The 23,651-nt window shown below is 37.6% G+C and overlaps 1 protein-coding gene across 2 annotated transcripts in view; it reads left to right on the forward strand.

The window, feature by feature from the left end:
- Positions 1-23,651, forward strand: part of nej (nejire) — a 96,212-nt gene that overhangs the window by 20,157 nt on the left and 52,404 nt on the right. The gene's annotated exons all lie outside the window — the stretch shown is intronic.

The raw sequence follows: 23,651 nt of genomic DNA on the forward strand, positions 1-23,651 counted from the left end.
CCTAAAGAATATTACTTTGGGTTTTATATGGTTTTTTCTTGTTATATGATTTTATACATTTTGGTGATCTCTCTCTCTCTCTCTCTCTCTCTCTCTCTCTCTCTCTCTCTCTCTCTCTCTCTCTCTCTCTCTCTCTCTCTCTCTCTCTCTCTCTCTCATTCTGATTATATGTCCTGTATATGTCCATTTCTTTTTCTTATATATTCTTAGAATACCCTCTACTTTAGTTTGCTCTCGTATCAATGTTGCTATTTTTCTGCCTCTTAGTGTCATTCCCATCATTATTCTTTCCATAGCTCTTTGAGTTGTATAGCTCATGTTCTGAGGCTTTGGTAAGGCTCAAATTTTCTGGGGCATAAGTTAATAGTGGTAGGACCATCTCATTAAATACTTCTGTTTTTAGAGAAAGTGGCATTTTAATTTCCATAATCTCATTTTGTTTACCAAAGGGTCTCCGTCCCATGTTTATCCTTATAATTTCGGCCTCGTGTCTTGGAAAAACACTTTCGGTCTGTCTCAAGTATGTATATTCATTAAAAGATTTTAGAAGATAGTCCATAACCCTGATTTGTTGTCTCTGCATTTTCATTGAATATGACACACACACACACACACACACACACCTATACCTATATGTATATATATATATATATATATATATATATATATATATATATATATATATATATATATATATATATATATATATATATGTGTGTGTGTGTGTGTGTGTGTGTGTGTGTGTGTGTGTGTATAGTATTTCCTTTTATTAACCTTGACAGAATTGTGCCCAATTTTAGGCAGTCGATATTACGACTTCAGTGTTTGTGCATTCCCAAAATTCATTGTGTGGGTTTCTATTCCATATATATGAGTATTTTTTTTTTTTTATAGTAAATGGATCCATTAATCATTACTACTCAATGCGTGACCATCTTGGTTTTCTTAGCAAGATCATCAAGTTATTATTGTCGTTAACGCAAGGCATTTGAGCACCCATTAGGCCCACTTCCATTCTGACACATCGATGGTTACTTAACTCTCTACCATTTGCATTTCATTGGAGCTAATTATTTCATTATTTGATAAGCCTTCTTTGGTACTTAATTTTATCGGGCAAACAATATTGAATGACATTATTGATGTTATAGGGATGCCTTAACGTGGTGAATAGGTTTGCGTATCGCCATGGTCTGCAAAACTATACTAATGAGGGCCACCCATACTAGGTTAGTTTGCTGTGAGCGCTCAGACGAAAATCTCCCACCATCACTAATCTGTACTGGCCAGCGTGGTGATGAAAACTAGTCAAATCCCAGACATGAAATGACATATCTGAGGCTTTTGTCCTGTAGTGGACTGAAAACGGCTGCAATTTATTTATTTATTTTTTTTTTTTTCAGAACCCATATGGACATATTTGGACTATTTCTTCAATGGCTCGACGACAAAAGGCCTCTAAGGACAATGTCCTACATCGTTTGTAACATTCTTTTTACCTTTGTACATATTCTGTGTAAATACCCTGTAAATATTGTGTATGCATTTAGGCGCAGAATCACCTGCCCTTCATTATTATGTAAGACTCGTTGTTATATGTCAAGCGTGGGTTTTTATATTAACCATATAACGTACCCAGGTCACTACAATTCCGTCTCGGAAATGAATCATCACTCGACCATGGTCTTTCTCATACCTCACAGGCTCCTAAAATCTTCAGATTGAGAGATAGCATATATAGGCTAAATGTAACGGACCCAAAGCCAGCAGCACAAAATTCTATTTTGGGACAAATATAGAATTAACATTGTAAAAACTCAGACTCTGAAAGATCTCTGCCATTCCTATATGTCTTTGTAATCGTTTTCAATTGTCTCGTTTTGCCTTCGCCTGAATCGAAGATTTAGCGAAGGGTATGTATTCACCCCCTGTCTGTTTGTTACTTTATTTATTTGTTTGTAAGCAACTTTACACAAAAACTACTGTACAGATTTTGACCAAAGGCATCTGTTATTTTGCGCCAGTTAACAAGAAGAGGAGCTTTTAGAGCTTGCTGGAGAATTGGTAATGTTACTCCATTATGTAAATGTGTTTGTGTTAGCTCAAGTCTAACTGATTACTGCCTAATTTCCATAACTCCCATATTATCAAAAGTTTTTGAAAGCCTTTTGGCAAAACGTCTAAAAAGGTATGCTGAAGGTAATAATATGTTCCATAGGTTGCAATTTGGCTCTCGTAAAGGCCTTGGAGCATGTGATGCCTTTCTTACAAGCTCCAATACTGTACAGAAATCCCTTGATTGTGGTCACGAAGTTCGTATGATTAGCCTTGATTTTAGTGCTGCCTTTGAGCGTGTTAATCATGAGGTCTTGGTTTTCAAACTCAAACAGTTGGGAGTGGGTGGGTCCTTTCTTAGCATCGTTATTGAATTTTTAAGTAATAGATCGCAAAGAGTTGTTGTTGATGGGCACCATAGTGAGTATAGAAATGTGATATCTGGTGTTCCTCAGGGTAGCGTTCTTGGCCAATTACTTTTCATACTATATACATATGACATGTGGTTTGGCCTAGAAAACAAACTTGTCGCATATGCAGATGATGCTACTCTCTTTGCATAAATTCCATCGCGTGAATGTAGATCTTGGGTTGCTGAATCCAGGAACTTACGGTCTATTAAATTTCTTATTCCTGATTTAGATATTAATCTCTGGCACCGTCGGTCAATTAGTTCGTTTTGCATGTTGCATAAGATTTTTCATATTTCTGACCATCCTTTATGTTCAGATCTATACAGACAGTACCGCCCTGTTCGTAATACTAGGCAGGCAGTTAATTCTAATAGTCAGGCTTTCTCCATCATGAGCCCCAAAACTACACAGTATTCTAGAAGTTTTATTCCAGCTGTTACCAAGTTGTGGAAAGATCTTCCTAAACGGGTAGTTAAATCTGTAGAACTTCAAAAGTTCAAACTTGCAGCAAATGTTTTTTATGTTGAACAGGCTTGCATAAGGATTTTTTATAGTTTATATATGAAAGATATGTTTTAATATTGTTACTGTTCTTATGATATTTTATTTTAAGTGTTCATTACTTCTCATATAGTTTATCTATTTCCTTATTTCCTTTCCTCATTGTGCCATTTTTCTCTGTATGAGCCCTTGGGCTTATATCAACCGGCTTTTCCAGCTAGGGTTGTAGCTTAGCTAGTAGTAGTAGTAGTAGTAGTAGTAGTAGTAGTAGTAGTAGTAGTAGTAGTAGTAGTAGTAATAATAATAATAATAATAATAATAATAATAAGTACGTAACAGTATTTTGAAAATAATCGCAATGTAAACCAAATGACAAACAAACTTACCTCAAACTACTTAATCGATTTCAACAAATCTTGATGGACATGTGGGGTATTAACCAAGGACAAATCCATTAGATTTAGAAGAAAATACATCGAAGTACAAGTACGCAGTGGAGTTAAGAGCAAAATATGACTGCTTGAAGTGGCGAAGGCATGCTCTCTACTGAGTGCCCCTCTGGTTTTATCATTGAATTCCGCCCTTCTTCCATTTCATTTATTTTCCGTGAGCTCTTCAGGCATGAAAGGGTTAGTAGATGCCCATTTCCATTGACCTCTAGTACCTCAGAAGGATATTGAAACAAACCTTTCTACAATATATCATCGGCGCCAGAGCACTGTTCTTCAAACGTAGGTCCAGTGTGTCTGAAATTGTCAATAGGATTTGTATGCCCTGGTCTGTCTATAGATACGAAGAGATGACTGTTTATTTCAAGTTTGATTCATTCTAGAATAGGTTCATTGTTTCTTGACACAAATGTATCCTGTGCAATTTTGTTCATTGTTTTACACTATCTCTCTCAGAGAGAGAGAGAGAGAGAGAGAGAGAGAGAGAGAGAGAGAGAGAGAGAGAGAGAGAGAGAGAGATGGTGTGAAAGAGTTAGTAAAAAGGAAGGGCCTTGGTAACTAAGAAGAACAGGATAAGGGTAAATGGTGCAGTATATGAAAGAGGTTTAAATGCGCTGGTGATGAACCTTTTGCGTAGGTGCAGGAAGCGAATAAATTTACTAATGTTATAGAAGTTATACTGCACAAGAAATTCATACTCGATTCGCTTATTAAATGATAATTTGGTAGTTGTTAAGTTTTCCTATAGAGCCACTACTCTTAGAGGAAACTATATACACATGTATAAAGTACATCTGAATTGTATTCCTTTTAGTAACTCGTTGTTGCCATTCATTCTTTCCACAGGACCGAATCAACTTAGAATACTCTGATCCGTCGTTGTTCACCTTTGCTACTTTTTCAATACTTCCATTTATCTACATTTCTCACCCTGCCAATTCCTCTTACACCACTTGCGCTATGAAAAGAGTTCATCTCAACAACTTCTATCTTTTATCTTCATCTTCACTCGAAATCCACACTTCCCTTCTACAGCGTATAAGACAGTTTGCTTAATTCTTTCATACATTCCCACTTTGGTGTCCATGGACAACTTGGGTCTATTGTCAGTGTTTTTTTTTTTTTCTCATATTCTAAGATTCTCTTCTTTTCTTAGATTTCAATTGCCTGTTATATATACAACAAGATGTTTATACAACTCAACAACTTTAATTTTTCCACCAATTATAGTAATATTCACTTCTCCATCTACTACCTTCAATGTTTAAATCTTCCCATTTACTTACTATTGCTCACATTTCCTACCAACTTTGTCTCCGTCCATAGTTTCGAACTTTTACCAACTTCCTCAATTTCTCTTCCGTTCCCAACCTTTCTGGCGTTCTGCTGGACGGGAGATTGAGTCCCACTCAAGCTCGGTAGTTTTTTGTGGTGTCTGCAACCTCACCATCCTTGTGAGGTAAGGATGGGGAGTTTGGGTGAACCTATAGGTCTACCGGCTACTGATACATCAGCAGCCATTGTCTGGCCCTCCCTAGTCCTATCTTGGCTGGAGAGGGGACTTGGGTGCTGATCATATGGATATATGGTCAGTCTCTAGGGCATTGTCTTTCACAGTAAACTAGTCAATTTCTCGCCTTCACATCGTACATGTGTTTCACATACTTTTTCCCCTAGGGAGGAATAACTTTAGCAAGAGTTGTCCTTCCAAATTTCAGCAAGTAATTGCAGGATGAGTTTGTCACCCCTACGTTCTATATCATGTACGTTCAATGAGAGTACAGTCTTTGAAGTCACCCATCCAACTACTGACCAGACTCGGTGATGATAATCTTCTTAGGTTAGACTACCAGGAGTGTAGCAAATGTAGACTGTCTTCCATACACACTCTCACTCTCTTAACGCGGTGAAAGGTTATGCGTATCGCCATGATCAGCAAAGCTGTATTAGTCAGTGTCACCTATACTATGTTGGTTTGTTGTAAGCGATCAGACGAAAATTTCCCATCATCACCAATCTGCACAGGCCAGCGTGGTGATGAAAACTGACCAAACCCCAGACATGAATTAGGACATGACTGAGGCTTTTGTACTGTAATGGTCTAAAAACTGATACATTTGTTTATACATACATACATACATATATATATATATATATATATATATATATATATATATATATATATATATATATATATATATATATATATATATATATATATATATGTATATATATATATGTATGTATATATGTGTGTGTGTGGGCGCGCGCGCGCGCGGCTCGTAAACGCGAGGGAATCAAGCTCAAATATTTACCGTCTCTGATATAGTTTGATGAGAGTCTTCGGGAAAATTCATAAAAATCTTAAATTTGTTTTTTTTATCTACATATTACGTTTTACTTACACATGCACCTGTAAATAGCATTTTTTTTCTTAGTCATGAGCATGGCATTACTATTTTAGGACATATTCAACCTTTAACCTGTTTTGTCAGGATAGGAACATTTAAATTAACCCCACTCTCTCTCTCTCTCTCTCTCTCTCTCTCTCTCTCTCTCTCTCTCTCTCTCTCTCTCTCTCTCTCTCTCGTGAATGAACGATATCTATTAACAATAAATGCAAGCGTTGCTACGTGAGGGACTGAAGAATGAAGCTGGAATGGGCGATATAGAAAGGCGGTACTCAAAAGTGAAAGTTGTTAAGGAGTTGTACCATTCACCCGATGTAGGTCGTGCTGGCGGCTTTGTTTGCAATAACATGGGCGCTCTGTGTGGGTGATTAATCAACCTTATTCCCATGATTTTAATGATAAAATAGTCTTCTTACTCCACTTAAAACCCGAAATTCATAGAAACTCTTCGTCGAGATCCTGGTGTATCAACAACAAATGCAATCGTTTCTAGTCCACTGCAGGACAAAGGCCTTAGATATATCTTTATTCATGTCTTGGGTTGGCCAGTTTTTATCACCACACTGGCCAGTCCAGATTGGTGATAGTGGAAGACTTTTGTCTGATCGCTCACAGAAAACCAAGTTATAGTAAGGGTGGTTTTCCTGAGCATGGCAATATTCAAACCATTTCACCGCGTCAAGGTATTCCCACTCACAAAGGGTGTATCAGCAAGAAGAGATAAACATTGACATTCCAAAAGGGATGATTCTCTTTGATAAACATGCAATGGAACATATAAATATGAAATGGAACATTTAGACATGGAACGAACCTGATAACCACGCCTTAGACATATTTCCTTACAATAGACTATTCTTAGGAATCACTGATTGATCTTCAAAGTATAGCATTAAAGGAATCCCATTCAGTAACTGCACTTTTTCCTTGTCATATTCAAAACCAGAACATATGCAGGTCTTTAACTGCTATTACTTGAGCTTACATGAATCAGCTACTTATTGGTATGGCTAACCCAGATGATTTAGCTGGAAAAATCCCCCCCCCCCCTCTCTCTCTCTCTCTCTCTCTCTCTCTCTCTCTCTCTCTCTCTCTCTCTCTCTCTCTCTCTCTCTATATATATATATATATATATATATATATATATATATATATATATATATATATATATATATATAACAACACATGCAGCTGTTTCTTATCCACTACAAGATTAAGGCCTCAGACATGTTAATTCATGTATGGGGTTTGGCCAGTTTTCATCACCACGCTGTCCAGGACATTGGTGATGTGTATATATATATATATATATATATATATATATATATATATATATATATATATATATATATATATATATATATATGTATGTATGTATATATATATAATATATGTATGTATGTATGTATATATATATAATATATGTATGTATATACTGTATATATATATAATATATATATGTATATATATAATATATATATATATGTATATATATAATATATATATATATATATATATATATATATATAGAGAGAGAGAGAGAGAGAGAGAGAGAGAGAGAGAGAGAGAGAGAGAGAGAGAGAGAGAGAGAGAGAGAATTCGCGACCTGCCTTTTTTTCTGTTAATTCCAGTTAAAGAAAAACTTATTCTATAAATTTTGCAGTCATGATATTCGACTTTCAGTACAAATTTATTTGCATCTCTTCCCTTTGCAAGCACCCACTCTAAGTACTCAAGATACTGCAAAAACTAGAATTTCCGAAATCGTATCTTCCTACGTAAAATAGCCCTTGAACAAGCAGGCGTGGTCCTTTGTGTAATAAAGGTCGCTAATTGAAATATGAATACTTTTTTTTCTTTTTTTTTCTTTGGGGGGTGATGTTCAGTAAAGTGATTCCAAAACTGTTTAGACACTTTCCTTATACACGTCAGGCTTCCTGTTTTTTTAAGTCATGGACAAATAAGTGAGAAGGAAGATAAGTTCAAAGGAGAGGGAGTTAGGTGGAGGTATAGATAGATGAAAGATGAAGGGAGTGGGAGGGGTTATAGAAGGGGCAGACCCATTTCTGAAGTTTTTTATTAAGATTCTTTGCTATTCATCATGGTGAAATGTATGCAGTATGAAAGAATTAGACATTTCCTTTAGCTAGTACGTATAGGAGGTAATTTTTCAGGCTGAACCCAAGTGATGGGGGAAGATGTTCTCGACTAATATCTTTTGATATAACTGATCTTTTTATCTGTCATATTCTTGGCTCTGGAATTCCTTTTCATCTTCTGTGATCATGATTCTCATTAGTGTGTGTTTAGAGGATGGATATGTCTTTCCAAGTAGAAGGAAATAGTATTCTATCCATTTTGTATTTCCCTTTTAAAGATGATCGTATCATAAATCTTGAGCATTTTTTTGTGTGAAAGATAAATGCTGAAACTGGCTACTTGAATCCGGACACTTTTATTATTATTATTATTATTATTATTATTATTACAAGCTAAGCTACAACCGTAGTTGGAAAACCAGGATGCTATAAGCCCAAGGATTCCAACAGGGAAAAAATAGCCGGGTGAAGAAAGGAAACAAATAAATGACAAGAGAAGTAATGAACAATCAAAATAGAATAATTTAAGAGCAGTAGCAACATCAAATTAGATCTTTCATATATAAATTATAAAAAAGATAAAAAAGAGGAAGAGGAACAAGATAGAATAGTATCCCCAAGTGTACCCTCAAGCAAGAAAACTCTTAACCCAAGACAGTGGAAGACCATGATACAGTGGCTACGGCACTACCCAAGACTAGAGAACAATGATTTTGGGGTATCCTTCTCCTAGGAGAGCTTCTTACCATAGCTAAAGAGTCACTCTAATACTAAAATAATCTAAACGTATTAAATCTTCAAATTATCTGTGTTTAAGAACTATAGTCCACGGGTCTTGATGTCACGTGAAGAGTCGCCGTCTTCTTGTCCGGGATCATCATCTCCTACCATCGATTCCTATACATGTATGCAAACCTTGATCCGAGTTTCGGAACGCTAAATTACGCCCTGTGATCATGACCCTCTGTTTAAGGGCCTCTCTTATTTTACAGTCTTTATTACGGTGAGGATTAGTAAGGATCCTTAAAACCAATACCCGGTATCCTGGAAAGATAAGATTTTTCAAGTACCACATTAAGAGGAAATGTGGACTCTGGTAAAAAAAGAAAAAGAGAGAGAGAGAGAGAGAGAGAGAGAGAGAGAGAGAGAGAGAGAGAGAGAGAGAGAGAGAGAGAGAGAGAAATGTCTTTCAGTGTTTTTCAATGTGGTTATGCCAATCTATAATTGATCGTTAACTGTTTTAATAGTCTCATAGTTGTACTAGGAAGTTAAAATTAAAAGAGAATGGACAGCAAGATGGAAGAGAAGAGACTTGTCTGAAGTTGAAATCAATTTCTAGAAATGAGAGAAACAATGGGTCGAAAGGACTCTTTTAAGATGTCCAGTTTCAGAGATCTTTTGCTAGTATTCACAAGCTTAGAAGAAGACACGAGTTTTTTTTTTTTTTTTTTTTTAAATCAAAAAGTTTCTTTGACAAACTTTACATAAAGGTATTGGTGTAAAACGTAAACTCTCTGTTTGTTCATTTGCTATTTGTTTAGTTTCTCTGTTCCATTTACCCTAAGTGCATGGACATTCTGTGTTGATGTGCGCATGAGATAAATTGGGGGTATTTTTTTAACAAAATCATATTGTTATAAGAAATACACATTGTCGGTATTAATATCTTATAATGTGATTTCCCAGCATCAGGAAGGTCATAAAATACTGCTGTATTATTGTGCTTACTGGACTTCTGTTTAAGAATTAACTCTTTTGGTAAATAAATTGGCCCACCGGACTTGTTTTATTGTATAAATTTCAATGCATTTTTTTTAACATACACTATTTGAATTAGACCTGCCTGGCCTTTTCACAACTTAACTTTGCATATAATCACATTCAGTTTAAAGCAAAAATCTTCTTTCTACTTGTCAAGGGTAGAAGGGACCCTTTAGCTATGTTGAGCACCTCTACTAGGAGAAGGACACTCCAAAATCAAACCATTGTTCTCTAGTCTTGGGTAGCGCCATAGCCTTCCATAGTCTTGCACTGTCTTGGGGTAGGGTTTTTTGCTTGAGGGTACATTCAAGCACACTATTCTACCTGTTTTCTCTTCATTTTAATGGTGAGTGGGGATACCCAATGGTCTATCAAGAGGTTGCCTTTTCCCTATCTGTTTCTTTATCTTCCTCTCGGGTATTCACTTTCAAAACCATCGTCACTGTCCTCCCTTCAGTTGAAGTAGCTATCATGGAGGATACTTAGCCTTGCATGGTGTGTCGGCTCTGCCATGTTGACCAATTTTATCCGTCATGCTGTCTTTAGTCTGTGAGTTATATGAATCGCTTTATCTATATTCGTGTACATATTCTTCATGTGATCATAACTTTAAAGTTTTTCCAAGTATAATGAAACTTTTTAATGCTTTTAATTCTTATCGAGTAAAATCTTGGACCAGTATGTCCTAGACTTCGCCAGTGTCACCTAATCTATTGCAATATTCATGGACTGCATGGTAATGTTCGAGACCTTACAGTTTCCAACAGACAGTATGATATTCTATTATGCTAAAAAAAAAAATTTCAAATGAGGCACTCGCCTGAGTTCATTATACGAAGTTTCAAGAAACCAGTAATTTTGAAATGGATGCCATTCCTAGGGCCAGGGGAATTGCGATGTGTGTTGGGACAAAGTACCCTGCTTCTCCTAAGTCCTGCTATGAAAGTGGATGTCATGAGATTCAAGAAATAAAAGTTTATGGCAGGCATAACCATTTTGATTTGTGTTTGATGTATTGGATTCTATCTTCGATTGTTTTCTTACCATTACGGCTGAGATACAAGATGATGGTAAAAAAAAGGACTCTTTTGTATTTATTGGTGATTTTATTGCTCACCATAGCGATTGGGTGAATTCTGTTTCTCCCACTGATCGCCATGGCTCAAGAGCTTTGAACTTAGCCTCTGAATCAGGTCTGGATGCTTTGATTTTGTTGATGATTAAAATAGAACAGCTTGTCCCTGATGCATCATATTCATTTAAGATTTATATAAAATCTCAAGAAGACTGGAATGGCATTTTGAGCGATCTTTTGCATTTGAATTGGTCACAGTTGTATAATAGCGTTGAACCTGTTGTTCTCTTTAATGCGAATCTGGTCAGTATAATAGATAGTCGTATTCCTTCTTGCGTGCTAAAATACCGAGTGAAAGGCAGCCCCTGGTTCAATGTTACTTGCAAACGTGCGTATAAAGTTGTTGCTCAGAGAGTTTATGCTTCTACTGAAAGAGAGTGCAATTGAACTATAAAAGTAACCCATTTTGGTACAACCCGGGAACATAAGTGGTGGGCTACCCGTAAATTTGCACTCTTTGGTGTTGATGCAACAGTTCCTCCTTTGCTTAAACCAGATGTCTCTGTCAATCACTGTCCATAAGAAAATGCAACCCTTGTGGGTGATGTGTTTGACAATAAGCAGAGTAATGAGAAATTCAATCATCCTCATTCCTATTTTTCTGAGGTTAAACTGACTAGTTTAGCTTTTTGGTATCGTTAAATTAAAACAACCTTGATGGAACTTGATGATTATGGAGGTGAAGACCTATTATTTTCCTCAAGTTAGCAAGAAGAGGAGCCTTTAGCACTTATTGGAGAATTGGTAATGTTACTTCATTAGATATATGTGTTTTGGTATCTCTAGCTCCGTAGATATCCACCCAATTTCAATAACTCCCAAATTATCTGAATTTTTTAAACATCATTTGGCAAAATATCTAAACAGGTATGCTGAAGGAAATCACCTGTTCCCCTGTTTGCAATTTGGCTTTCCCAAAGGCCTTGGAGCTTATGATGTCCTTCTACAATTTCCGATGCTGTATAAAAATACTTGATTGTGGTCAGGAAGTTCGTATGATTTGCCATGATTGTAGTGCTGCCTTTGATCATGTTAATCATGAGGCCCTTGTTTTCAAACTCAAACAGTTTGGGGTGGGTGGGTCTTTTCTTAGCATCTAGGTAGTAGGTTGGCCATGGCACCAGCCGCCCATTGAGATACTACCTCTAGAGAGTTATTGGATCCTTTGACTGGCCAAACAGTAATGCATTGGATCCCTCTCTCTGGTTATGGCTTATTTTTTCTTTACCTACACTTAAACAGAATAGTCTGGCCTATTCTTTACATATTCTCGTCTTTCCTCATACTCCTGACAACAATGAGATACTAAACACTTCTTCACCCAAGGGGTTAATTACTGTACTGCAATTGTTCAGTGTACTTTCCCTTGGTAAGGGTAGAAGAGACTCTTTAGCTATGGTAAGCAGCTTTTCTAGGAGAAGGACACTCCAAAATTAAACCATTGTTCTCTAGTCTTGGGTAGTGCCATAGCCTCTGTACCATGGTCTTCCATTGTCTTGGGTTAGAGTTCTCTTGCTTGAGGGTACACTCGGGCACACTATTCTATCTTATTATTTTTTTTCTTCCTCTTGTTTTTTTAAATGAAGGCCCATGGATGCCTGGTGGTGTATCAAGAGGTTGTCTTTTCCTTTTCTGATTCTTTTTCTTCTCAAAACCATCCTTACTGTCCTCCCTTCAGTTGAAGTAGCTATCCTGGAGGGTATTTAGCCTTGCATGGTGTATCGGCTCCTCCATGTTGACCAGTTTTTCCGACTTTTTACTATAGTCTATGGGTTTTATCAATCACTTTATTTATACTTCTGTACATATTGTTTTTGTTATTATTCTTGTTAATCTAGTTTTTAATTATGATGTCTCTTTTTTATTTCTATTAATTCTTATGCTGTCTGGAGACATTGAGCGAAATTCGGACCAGTACGTCCTAGATTTCGTCAATGTCGTCTTCTGTATTGCAATATTCGTGGTCTTCATGCAAATATTCAAGACCTTACAGTTGCGTCCAGACAGTATGATATTCTTTTGTGCTCAGAAACTTTGGTTTCTAATATGAGGCACTCATCTGAGCTCCTTATATCTGGTTTTAAGAAGCCAATAATGTTGAAACGTGATGCCATCCCTAGGGCCAGGGGAATGGCGGTGTATATTAGGAGTGAGTACTCTGCTTCTCATAAGTCCTGCTATCAATGTGGATGTCATGAGATTCAGGTAATAAAAGTTTGTGGCAGGCATAACAACTTTTATTTGTGTTCGATCTACCGGAATCCAGACAGGATGATTCTATCTTCGATTGTCTTCTTACCATTATGGCTAAGATACAAGAAGATGATAGAAAGGCTTCTTTTGTCTTTGTTGGTGATTTTAATGCTCACCATAGGGAGTGGTTAAGTTCTATCTCTCCTACCGATCGCCATGACTTAAGAGCTTTAGACTTTGCCTCTGAATCAGGCTGTGAGAAAATCATAAATGAAGCTACTCACAGGTCTGGTAATTGCTTGGACCTCGTATACACTGACTCCCCCGGCGTTATAACTAGTAAGGTTGGTTCTCCAGTCGGGACATCTGATCATGCCTTGATTTCATTAGTAGTGAAGACTGAGCAGCCTGTCCCTGATGTATCATACTCTCGAAAATTTATATGAAATCCCAAGCAGACTAGAATGGGATTTTGCATGATCTTTTGTGCTTGAATTGGTCACAATTATATGGTTGTGTAGATCCTGTTGTCCCTTTGAATGAGAATCTAATCAACATAATTGATAGGTGTATCCCTTCTCGTGTGCTAAGGTACCGAGTGAAGTACAAACCGTGGTTCAGTGATGATTGTAGACGTGCTGATTTGGACAAGCAGGAGGCCAATCAGCTTTGGAAGGGTAACAGATCAGATTTGACCTGGGATAACTATACTCAGCTTCGAGCTTTTGCTCAGAGAGTTTATGCCTCAACTGAAAAGGAGTACAATTTAACCATAAAAGAAACCCTTTCTGGTACAACTCAGGAACATAAATGGTGGTCTACCCTTAAATCTGCACTCTTTGGTGTAGATGCAACAGTTCCTCCTTTATTTAAACCAGATGGCTCAGTCACTCACTGTCCAAAGGAAAAGGCAACCCTTTTGGCTAATGTTTTTGACAGTAAACAGAGTAATGAAAAACTTGAACTTCCTCATTCCTGTTTTCCTGAGGCTAAACTAACTAGTTTAGCTTTCCGATCTCGTGAGATTAAAGCTCTGTTGATGGACCTTGATGCTTATGGAGGTGTAGACCCAACTGGTATTTTTCCTTTGTTTTTTATAAAGACAGCAGATTTCTTAGCTCCAAAGTTATCTGATATTTTGCGCAAGTTAGCAAGAAGAGGAGCTTTTAGCACTTGTTGGAGAATTGCTAATGTTACTCCTCTAGGTAAATGTGTTTGTGGTCGCTCAAGTCCCACTGATTACTGGCCAATTTCCATAACTCCCGTATTATCTAAAGTTTTTTAATGTCTTCTGGCAAAACGTCTTAATAGGTTTGCTGAAGATAATCATCTATTCCCTAGTTTGCAATGTGGTTTTCGTGAAGGCCTTGGAGCATGTGATGCCCTTCTTACAATCTCCAATGCTGTACAGAAATCCCTTGATTGTGGTCAGGAAGTACGTATGATTGGCCTTTATTTTAGTGCTGCTTTTGACAGTGTTAATCATGAGGCCCTTGTTTTCAAACTGAAACAGTTGGGAGTGGGTGGGTCGTTTCTTAGTATTATTATTGATTTTTTAAGTAATAGATCTCAAAGAGTTGTTGTTGATGGGCACCATAGTGAGTATAGGAATGTGATATCCGGTGTTCCACAGGGTAGTGTTCTTGGCCCATTACTTTTCATACTATATACACATGACACGTGGTTTGGCCTAGAAAACAAGCTTGTTGCATATGCAGATGATGCTACTCTCTTTACATAAATTCCATCCCCTGAATGTAGATCTGGGGTTAGTGAATCCCTTAATAGAGATTTAGCTAAAATTAGTGCATGGTGAAAATTATGGGGTATGAAGTTAAATCCTAACAAAACTCAAAGTATGACTGTAAGTAGGTCAAGGACGTTGGCTCCTCAACATCTGGATCTCAGTATTGATAATGTTTCTTTAAATTTGTATGAATTTTAAAATTTTAGGTGTGATTCTCGACAGCAAATTTACTTTTGAGAAACACATTAGGTCTGTGTCTTCTTCAATTGCACAAAAAAATTGGCTTATTGAGAAAGTCTTTTAAGATTTTCGGTGATCAATCTATTCTGAAGAAGTGTTTTAATTCTTTCATTCTACCTTGTTTTGAGTATTGTTCTCCTGTCTGGTCTTCAGCTGCTGATTCTCGTCTTAATTTGTTGGACAGAAACTTACGGTCTATTAAATTTCTTATTCCTGATCTAGATATTAATCTCTGGCACTGTCGTTCAATTAGTTCATTGTGCATGTTGCATAAGATTTTTCATAACTCTGACCATCCTTTACATTCAGATCTCCCTGGACAATTCTATCCTGTTCGTAATACTAGGCAGGCAGTTAATTCTAATAGCCAGGCCTTCTCCATCATGAGGCTACTCTAGAAATTTTTTTTCCAGCTGTTAGCAAGTTGTGGAATGATCTTCCTAATCGGGTAGTTGAATCAGTAGAACTTCAAAAATTCAAAGTTGGAGCAAATGTTTTTATGTTGACCAGGCAGACATGAGTCTTTTTATAGTTTATATATGACATATTTGTTTTTGACATTGTTAATAGTTTATATATGACATATCTGTTTTGACGTTGTTACTTTTTTAGAATGATTTATTGTTAATTTGTTCTCATCATTTATTTATTTCCATATTTCCTTTCCTCACTGGGCTATTTTCCCTATTGGAGCCCCTGGGCTTATAGCATCTTACTTTTCCAACTAGGATTGTAGCTTGGATAGTAATAATAATAATAATCATTACTGAATTTTTAAATGATAGATCGCAAAGAATAGTTGTTGATGAACACTGTAGTGAGTATAGAAATGTGATATCTGGTGTTCCTAGGGGTGGTGTTCTAGGCCCAATAATTTTCATACTAAATACTTGTGATATGTGGTTTGTCTTAGAAAATAAGCTTGTTGCATATATAGATAGTGCTACTGTCTTAGCATCGATTGCATCTCCTGAATGTAGATTTTGAGTTGCTGAATCCCTTATCAGATATCTAGCTAAAATTAGTGCATGTTGCAAATATGGGATAAGAAGCTGAACCCTAACAAAGCTCAAATTACGATGGTAAGTAGGTCGAGAACAATGGCTCCACAACATCTATATCTCTTCAATGGTAATGGTTCTTCAACGCTATACGACTCCTTTAAAATTATAGGTGTGATTCTCTACAGCAAATTTACTTTTGAGAAACTCATTCTGCCTGTTTCTTCTTCAATTACAAAAAAAAAAAAAAAATTCTTATGGAGAAAGTCTTTTCAGATTTTTTGGTGATCAATCTATTCCGAAGAATTGTTTTAATTCTTTCATTCTGCCTTGTTTCGAGTATTGTTTCTCTGTCTAGTCTTCAGCTGCTGAATCTCATCTTAAAGTCAGACAAAAACTTGTTTTTTTTACTAAATTTCCGGCACCGTCGTTCAATTATTTTTTCATGCCTGTTACATTAGATATGGCCCCCTGTGGCCGTGGGTGCATAACAACAACTAGAATAGAGCCAATGTATCCCTGAGTGTCGTAAGAGGCAACTAAAAAGGGACGGGAAGAGGGGACTGGGAACCCCCTCTCCTGTACCTTATTCCTGTGAGATATCAAAAAGGTGGAGCTGGGGGAGAGTGACTGCTCCTCGCACTCTAGTTTTGGGGTGTCTGAATGTGCGTGGATGTAGTATGATAGAGAGTAAAAGATGTGAGATTAGAAGTATGTTTAGGAATAGAAGGATGGATATATTGGCTTTATGTGAGACAAAGATAAAAGGGAAGGCTGAAGTGTTGTTTGGTGAAGTGATTGGTAGAGTATCTGGGATTTAAATGGGAAGAGCAAGAGAGGGTGTGGCTTTATTGATGAGTGAGTGGATGACATATAAAGTAGTGGAATGGAAGGAGATATCATCTAGGTTAATGTGGTTAAGGGTTAGGTTGGGTAAGGAATGTTGGGCTTTTGTTAGTGCATATGGGCCAGGTTGTAAGAAAAGTGAAGAAGAGTGGAAAGAATTCTGGAATGAATTAACTAGGTGTTTAGAAGGACTGGGTAGAAGGAATTATGTAGTTGTCATGGGTGACTTAATCGCTAGAGTGGGTGCCGGAGTGGTATAAGGTGTCATTGGGAAGTATGGTATACCAGGTTAAAATGAGAGTGGTGAGAGACGGGTAGATATGTGTGTTAAGCAAGAGCTGGTAATAAGTTGGAGATTTTTTTTCAAAAAGAAAGATAAAAACAGGTATACATGGGTAAGAGTGGCAAATGGAAGAGTGGCAGAAAGGGCATTAATGGATTATGTGTTGATAACAAGAGTAATGTTTGGAAGATTGAAAGACGTGCACATGTTTATGGGTATGGCTAACGGTATGTCTGATCATTTTTTTTTGTGGAAGGAAAATTAGTTGTAGCAAAAGAGTGGGGGAATAGAATGGGGGATGTAAAAGGGAGGTAGTGAAGGTTGAAGAGTAAATAAAACCATACATAAAAAGTGAATATGAAGAAAGATTGTAAATGGCATATGACAGTGAAAATGAGAGAAACTGCTAATTTAGAGGAGTTGAGGTTAGTAAAAGAGAATTTTGTTGGGATTGCAAGTGATGAGTGTGGCAAGAGGATTGTTGGAGGCAGCATAAGGAAGGGTAATAAATGGTGGGATGAAGGAGTGAAGGTAAAAGTGGAAGAGAAAAAGATGGCGTTTGAAGAATGGCTGCAGAGTGATAGTGTAGAGAAGTATGAATAATATAGAGAGAAAAATGTGGAAGTAAAGCGCAAGGTAACTGAGGCTGACTGGAGGTGGGTCAAGGTTTGGGTCGTTCATATGAAGAGAATAGGAAGTATAAAAAAGAAGTGAAGAGAGTAAGGAAGGGTGGTTCGAGAATTGAAGAGACAGTGAAAGATGGAAATGGAAGGTTGTTAAAAGGAGAGGAGGCAAGGAAAAGTTCGGCGGAATATTTTGAAACTTTACTGAATGTTGACGATGACAGGGAGGCAGATATAATTGCTTTTGCAGGTGTTGAGGTGCCAGTGATGGGAGGTGAGAATGAGAGAGAGATTACAAGAGAGGAAGTGAGGAGAGCACTAGATGAAACGTGAGTAGGAAAAGCACCTGGTATGGATGGTGTGAGAACTGAGATGTTGAAGGAAGGGGGTGTGACTGTACTTGAATAGTTGGTGAGTGTTTAATATGTGTTTTATGTTGTCAATGGTACCAATAGACTGTGTGTATTGCACCACTGTATAAAGGTAAGGGAGATGTGCATGAGAGTTGTATTTAAAGGGGTATTAGTTTGTTGAGTGTGGTTGGAAAAGTGTATGGTAGAGTAATAATTAATAGGATTAAGGATAAAACAGAGAATGCAATCTTAGAAGTACAGGGTGGTTTTAGAAGAGGTAGGGGATGTATGAATCAGATTTTTACACTTAGGCAGATATGCGAGAAATATTTAGTAAAAGGTGAATGTTGCGTTTATGAATCTAGAGAAAGTGTATGATAGAGTTGATTGGGAAGCAATGTGAAATGAAATGAGGTTATATGGAGTTGGTGGAAGGTTATTGCAAGCAGTGAAGAGTTTCTAAGTAGGTAGCAGAGCATGTGTTAGGATAGGAAATGAAGTGAGCAAATGGTTCCCAGTGAGAGTGCGACTGAGACAGGGATGTATGATGTCGCCATGGTTGTTCAATTTTTTTGTTGAAGGAGTAGTGAGAGAGGTGAATGCTCGAGTGCTTGGTCGAGGATTGAAACTGATAGATGAGAGTGATCATGAATGCGAGGTAAATAAGTTGTTTGTGGATGATACTGTACTGGTTGCAGACTCAGAAGAGAAGCTTGGTCGATTAGTGACAGAGTTTGGAAGGGTATGTGAGAGAAGGAAGTTGAGTTAATGCCGGTAAGAGTAAGGTTATGAGATGCACGAGAAGGGAGGGTGGTGAGAGGTTGAATGTCATATTGAATGGAGAGTTACTTGAGGAAGTAGATCAGTTTAAGTACTTGGGGTCTGTTGTTGCAGCAAATGGTGGAGTGGAAGCAGATGTACGTCAGAGAGTGAATGAAGGATGCAAATAGTTGCGGGCAGTGAAGGGAGTGGTAAAGAATAGAGGGTTAGGCATGGTTATAAAGAGAGTTCTATATGAGAAAGTGATTGTACCAACTGTGATGTATGGATCGGAGTTGTGGGGAGGGGAAGTGACTGAGAGACAGAAATTGAATGTGTTTGAGATGAAGTGTCTGAGGAGTATGGCTAGTGTACAGTATTTTGTTTAGATAGGGTTAGGAGCGAAGTAGTGAGGGTGAGAATGGGTGTAAGAAATGATTTAGCAGCTATTATTATTATTATTATTATTATTATTATCATTATTACAACCCTAGTTGGAGAAGCAGAATGCTATAAGCCGAGGGTCTCCAACAGGGAAAATAGCCCAGTGAGGAAGGGAAACAAGGAAAAATAAAATATTTTAAGAACAGTAACATTAAAATAAATGTCTCATATATAAACTACTGTGTACAAACTTTAACAGAACAAGAGGAAAAGAAATAAGATAGAATAGTGTGCCCGAGTGTACCCTCAAGCAAGAGAACTCTAACCCAAGACAGTAGAAGACCGTGTTACAGAGGCTATGACACTACCCAAGAATAGAAAAACAATGGTTTGATTTTGGAATGTCCTTCCCCTAGAAGAGCTGCTTACCATAGCTAAAGAGTCTCTTCTACCCTTGCCAAGAGGAAATTGGCCACTTGATAATTACAGTGCAGTAACCCTTTGGGTGAAGAAGAATTGTTTAGTAATTTCAGTGTTGTCAAGTGTACGAGAACAGAGGAGAACATGTGAAGAATAAGCCAGATTATCCGGTGTGTGTGTGTAGGCAAAGGGAAATTGATCAGTAACCAGAGAGAATGATCCAATGTATTACTGTCTGGCCAGTCAAAAGACCTCATAACTCTCTAGTGGTAGTATCCCAACGGGTGGCTGATGCCCTGGCCAACCTACTACCTTTCAAAACAGTACCTGGGTGTGAATGTGTTGAGGTGGTTTGGCCATGTTGAGAGAATGGAAAGTGGCTGCTTGATAAAGACGGTGAAAAATGCAAGAGTTGATGGGAGAAGTACAAGAGGAAGGCCAATTTCAAAGACTGCATTATTAGTGTTGGTACATATGGCACTTTTGGGTGGATGGATGGAGTGAAGAAAGCTCTGGGTGATAGGAGGATAGACGTGAGAGAGGCAAGAGAGCGTGCTAGAAATAGGCATTAATGGCGCGCGATTGTGTCGCAATTCCGGTAGGCCCTGCCGCTTCCTCCGGTCACCTTGGTGGCCGCGGAGGTAGCAGCAGTAAGGGATTCAGTGCGTGAAACTTCATTTGTGGTGGATAATGGGGGAAGGTGGGCTGTGGCACCCTAGCAGTACCAGCCAAACTCGACTGAGTCTCTCGACAGGCTGGGAGGAGCGGAGAGAGGAAAGGTCCCCTTTTGTTCCCTTGTTTTGATGTCGGCTACCCGCAAATTTGGGGGAAGTGCATTGGTAAATAGACATGGGATTTTTTTTATAATTCTGACCATCCTTTGCATATATATCTTCCCAACCTCCACCGTCCTGTACGTATTACTAGGTTCAATTTGTGGTTCTTCAGAAGTTCAAACCTGCAGTGAATATTTATTTTTATTGTTGTGTTGAACAGGCTGACAAAAGACTTTCTTCATATTTTGTATATGACAGATCATTCTTTTAACGCTGTCACTGATCTTAAGATATTTTATATTCATTGGCCAATACTTCTCATATAGATTATTTATTTCCTTTCCTAACTGGGTTATTTTTCCATATTGGAGCCCTTGGGCTTATAGCATCTTGCTTTTCCAACTAGGGTTGCAGCTTAGCTAATAATAATAATAATAATAATAATAATAATAATAATAATAATAATAATAATAATAATAATAATAATAATAGAAATCAGAGATTTCTGAGCTCCGCCGAACGATGACGTTGACACAAATGGAAAAAAATAAAAAAAACGGAACTAGAATCCGGATCATCTCCAAACTTTAATGGAGTCGTCCATGACCTAAAATCTATATGTGGTAAATATTTAGTCAAAATCTGTTGTGTAGTTTTGGAGTAATCCCGTCCACAGACACAAAGACATAAAATAAATGCTAATACCGATCTAGAATTCGGATCCAGAACTGGATCGTCTCCAAAACTTAATGGAGTCGCCCATGGCCTAAGATTTATCTGTAGTGGAAATTTCGTCAAAATTCGTCAATTTGTTTTTACGTGAAAAATGCAAATCCGGATCAGGATCATCTTCAAATTTTAATGGGGTCGTCTATGACCTAAGGTCTATCTGTGGTGAAAATTTCATTAAAAATCTGTTGAGTAGTTTTGACGTTAGCCTGCCCACAGACACACAGACAAATAAATAAATAAACCGATCCCAAATCACAACTTCCTCCCAACCTCCTTGGTGGAGGTAATAATGATAATAATCATGGAATTTTGAGAAGGTAGGAGCCGATATAGCTCCAGGACATTTGCAGAAGAACATGCTACTTGAAACAGCACATATTGTAAAGTGATGGATTCCTAAGGAAGCTGGATATACCGCGGAACCCTACACTATAAAACCACCAGTCTGTAGGCTGTGATTAACATAAAATAATAATAATAATAATAATAATAATAATAGTGATTCTCTCTCTCTCTCTCTCTCTCTCTCTCTCTCTCTCTCTCTCTCTCTCTCTCTCTCTCTCTCTCTCTCTCTCTCTCTTTGGTTCCTGATGGCCACAGGTAACGCATCTAATCATCCTAACAATAATACAAGCACACAAACTCAAATGCTAAACGCCGGCCAAAAGTTACGAGAAAATTAGGTAAGCTGACACTTTGGCATGTGATGGCGCTTGCATTTTTTTTTTAACCCTCACTGGCCCAAATTGGATTTAGGATTTATTTTTTTTTTCTGATTTTGGGCCCTAATGACATGTGCTGTAACCAGGAAATTCTTCGGTGCAGAGGTACAAGAGGGAAAAGAGGTGCAGCTGCATAGAGGGAAAATTTCAAGGAGGTTGGAAAACGAGATGAAAGAGAATAAGCTGGAACGGAGGTAAAGTTGATGACTAAAGAGCGAGTGCATCTGCGGGGCGTGTGTTAGAATATCCTCAAGCACGGTAGGGCCTAAGGTTTATATAGCCTGGTAAAGCCTACAGTGCACTATTCTCTTTGTATTGTGTCATTGTCTTTCAACTTCAACACTACAGAAACGCTGGAGTATCAAGCGTGCTCTGTAAATACTATTAATACTTATTGACCACAACATGCTTTCACGTAGCAGCATAATGCTACCAGTTCACTCACTTGTTTACTGTAAGCATGGCTCTTTGCTGTATTCATTCGGCCCCTAGCTGCACTTGCTTTATATCCTAGTTTATCTTCATTCCCGCATCTTTTCTCCCTTCTTGCTGTCCAGCTTTTGTAACAATTGATTTATAGTGTAATGCTGGACATTTCCTTAGTTGCACTTTGGAACTGAAGGGCCATACAGGCCCCAGTGCTGAGCTACAGTATATTCTTTAACTTCACAAATCAAATCAACCTCTTGTAGTGTTATGTGAGTGCATTCTTTGAAAGAATATTTTCTCAGCTCCTCTGATTCGCAATAAATGAAAAAGAGTGGTTGAAAACATTCTACAAAGTTCGTCCAAGCCATGAATATACCTAGAGATATTTGAAAATTTGTTTCACACAGCAAACCAAGTGAGGATTAACCTGTCTAAGTAATTTTTCATTTTTTCCATGTTAGCATTTAGACATGTTCAATATTTTCAGTTATTTTTTTCTTTTTTCTTTCTCTCACACCAGACGAAGTTTCCCTTCAGTTATTTCATGTTAACTAATCAAATTAACTTCCTTGTAGACACTAAGATCTTTGTCGCTAAAGGTTTCTCTGTCATCATGACCAGTTTTAGCCTCGATTTCCTAAAGATTAGGATTTCATATTTTCACATATAAACTGCTTAGTGTTCCAACCAATAAAAGAAAAATAATTGCTTACATTTTTCTTGTACGGTTGTCTTCCGTAGCACCCCCCCCCCCTCTCTCTCTCTCTCTCTCTCTCTCTCTCTCTCTCTCTCTCTCTCTCTCTCTCTCTCTCTCTCTCTCTCTCTCTCTCACATATATGTCGTACTTTTTTCCCCTGGGAGAGGTTTGGCACCAAAATGTATAATCCATTCGATTTCAGCAAGCATTAATATCAATACATTACTTTGGGTGTTATGTTTGCACAATGTTAGATGACCAGTAATTTCTCTTAACTATAAGCGTATTCAACACAGATGGTTTTAATATCACCTATGATATAGTTACTGACGAAGTAGGAAACATATTCTCTTAAATGTTTGAGATGTAGTATTCAAGATATGTGCAGTATTGCTTAGACATCAGATTCTCGGATGTGGCCCTAGGAAATCCACACACCTTGGACTAACGCTTGATTCACAAAAAGAAAAAAGTTTAACAGTTTTCCTTGAAACTCTCTTGTTAGATAGTGAAAATAAGAAATTATGCTTGCATGAAAATATGGTCTATCGGGAAAGGGAACAACGGCATTAGAAGATCAACCAGATTTGTAGATAGGCCCTACTGTAGAATTTAACTTGAC

The sequence above is a fragment of the Palaemon carinicauda genome, chromosome 21 (genome assembly GCF_036898095.1).
Source record: "Palaemon carinicauda isolate YSFRI2023 chromosome 21, ASM3689809v2, whole genome shotgun sequence".
NCBI classification, from domain to species: domain Eukaryota; kingdom Metazoa; phylum Arthropoda; class Malacostraca; order Decapoda; family Palaemonidae; genus Palaemon; species Palaemon carinicauda.